Source organism: Cryptomeria japonica, unplaced genomic scaffold, assembly GCF_030272615.1.
Source record: "Cryptomeria japonica unplaced genomic scaffold, Sugi_1.0 HiC_scaffold_1717, whole genome shotgun sequence".
In the NCBI taxonomy this organism is placed as follows: Eukaryota; Viridiplantae; Streptophyta; class Pinopsida; order Cupressales; family Cupressaceae; genus Cryptomeria; species Cryptomeria japonica.
The window spans coordinates 20,001-22,521 of record NW_026730023.1 but is presented as its reverse complement, the minus strand read 5'-3'; the positions used below and the strand labels follow the sequence as shown (position 1 = coordinate 22,521).

Below are 2,521 nucleotides of genomic sequence, written 5' to 3'. Positions count from 1 at the left end.
TGTTTCAGCATGTTTACCTTGAGAAAATTAGAGTGCTCACAGCAGGCAGTTGGTGTGTAAAAGCTCCTTTATGCTTGAATAATGTTGCATGGAATAATAGAATACGGCCTCGGTTCTATTCTGTTGGTCTTATAGAACAACAAATAAGTTGGTTAAAGCGATCAAAAGTCTCTTTGTGGGTGTGGCTTTAATGGTGACATCTTGTGCTTTTATGCTTAGCTTTGACTTTTAGCCAATTGGATCCTCTCATTTCTGTTGCCTGGGGCCTTAAAACCTCAGAGCCTGGATGATGTCTTGTTGGTTGGTCATGAGCTTAGTTTTGAGTCGAGCGTGTCTGCCTTTTAGTCATTTAAAGCGCCTCTTAGATGGCTAGCTTTCTAATCAACTGAGGCAATGGTTAAAAGAAATAGTCGCGGCGGCATCAGTACTGCATCGTGAGAGGTGAAATTCTTAGACCGATGCAAGACTAACTGAAGCGAAAGCGTTTGCCGAGGATATTTTCATTAATCAAGAACGAAAGTTAGAGGTTCGAAGGCGATCAGATACCGCCCTAGTTCTAACCATAAACGTTGCCAACTAGCAATTGGGTTGCGATTCCTTTAATCGAAGCTTAAAACCCTTCGATCATTATGATCCACCCAGCGGCTCTCGTAGGGAAACCAAAGTGTTTGGGTTCCGGGGGAAGTATGATTGCAAAGTTGAAACTTAAAGGAATTGACGGAAGGGCACCACCAGGAGTGGAGCCTGCGGCTTAATTTGACTCAACACGGGGAAACTTACTAGATTAGAACTCTGGAATGATTGACAGATTGATAGCTCTTTCTTGATTCAGAGGATGGTGGTGCATGGCCGTTCTTGATTCGTATTCCGAAACGTCTGCTTAATTGCGATAACGAGTGAGACCTCACCCAACTAACTAGTCGTTTGGTGCGCTGTGGAACGCAAAAGTCTGGATGGGATTTTTGTCTGTTGGTGGATTGGCTTTCGGGTTAGTTTGTCAGCAGGCTGCCCGTTTTAGATGTTCTCTGCTCGCCAGCGGACTTCTTAGAGGGATAAACGGTGTTTTAGCCGTAAGAAACGAGGCAATAACAGGTCTGTGATGCCCTTAGATACTCTAGGCCGCACGCGTGCTACAATGGCGTGTGCAGAGAGCTTGTTCGAGGTTTGTCTAAAGAGAACTGGCTATTTGGTTTAAGTTGGTAGCAATATTGGCTTGGATCGGTGGCAAAGTGACTTTAGTTAGCAGGCCGAGAGAAACCGTAGTCGAAAGATTACGGCAATCAAAAATACACGCCGTGATTTGGGATTGGGGATTGCAATTGTTGCCCATGAACGAGGAATTCCCAGTAAGCGCAATTCATCATATTGCGTTGATTACGTCCCTGCCCTTTGTACACACCGCCCGTCGCTACTACCGATTGGAAGTTTTAGTGAGGCATTTGGACCTGCCGGCCATTGGGAGAGGCAACTCTTCTGGGTTGGCGGGGAAGTCTGTCGAACTCAAATTTCTAGAGGAAGTAAAAGTCGTAACAAGGTTTCCGTAGGTGAACCTGCGGAAGGATCATTACAAGTAACTTAACAACAGTTGTGTGTGTAGTTCTTCGGACATGCGCACACAATTGTTATTAGAACTCTTACATGAGAGAGTTTGCTCGAAAGAGCACAAACTATAAAATCAAGTGGTGGATCTCCGGATGGAGTAAACTGCGCGAAACAAATTTAAATTATACAATGAAATAGACGAAATAATAGAAAAGAATCACAATTAACGGTGGATCACTTGGGTCGTAGATCGATGAAGAACGCAGCTAGACTGCGATAGGCGGCGCGAACTGCAGAATTAACTGAGCGCTTGATATTCGAACGCACATTGCGGCTCTGGTTAGCAATAACTGGAGCCTTGCCTGTATGAGGGTCGGTTAGAATTGAAACCTACTTGGCTTGTTAGCTCAAACCAAGGATAACTGGAGCTTAGATCCAGGATAGAAGGCCTTAGTTGCTGACCATTGGTCAAGGGTAATAGCTTGACTTTTGGAAAGTAGTTTGGCTACTATTGAAAACAGAACCTAAATGACGTGTTAGCATAATTAAAGATGGCGTTTTTGAACAGCGCATCGACTTACCTAGCGCAAGTGTCAATTTGAACTTGTTGCGATGGTGCACCAATGGTCGATGAAGTGCGAGCTTTAACGTTAGATTGTGCAAGCAACGAATTTACTTTTATCGACCTCATATCAGACAAGAGTACCCGCTAAATTTAAGCATATTATTAAGCGGAGGAGAAGAAAGCAAAAGCGATTTCCCCAGTAAGGGCGACTGAACAGGAAGAAGCCTAGCGCTAAGGCTCAATAGGATGGTTGTCTTTCGGGATGATTGTCGTTAACCGACGAGGCTATTGAGCGGTGCAGCGTTACAAACCGTGATGTTTAGTAATATCATTGGTAGTTGAGCTCGCAAGGGTTCTGCTACTCCTAGCCTAGCATGCAAGTTCCATTGACTTGGACTAATTGCAAATGACTAG

General features: G+C 44.4%; 1 non-coding gene and 1 pseudogene across 1 annotated transcript; both read left to right on the top strand.

The window, feature by feature from the left end:
• Positions 1 to 1,760: 1,760 nt before the first annotated feature.
• LOC131873439 (5.8S ribosomal RNA) lies at positions 1,761 to 1,918 on the top strand. Its single transcript, XR_009371391.1, has one exon. It is a non-coding gene; the product is annotated as a 5.8S ribosomal RNA (ribosomal RNA).
• A 306-nt stretch (positions 1,919 to 2,224) lies between these two features.
• The window catches only part of LOC131873437 (28S ribosomal RNA), a 4,514-nt pseudogene continuing 4,217 nt past the window's right edge, over positions 2,225 to 2,521 (top strand).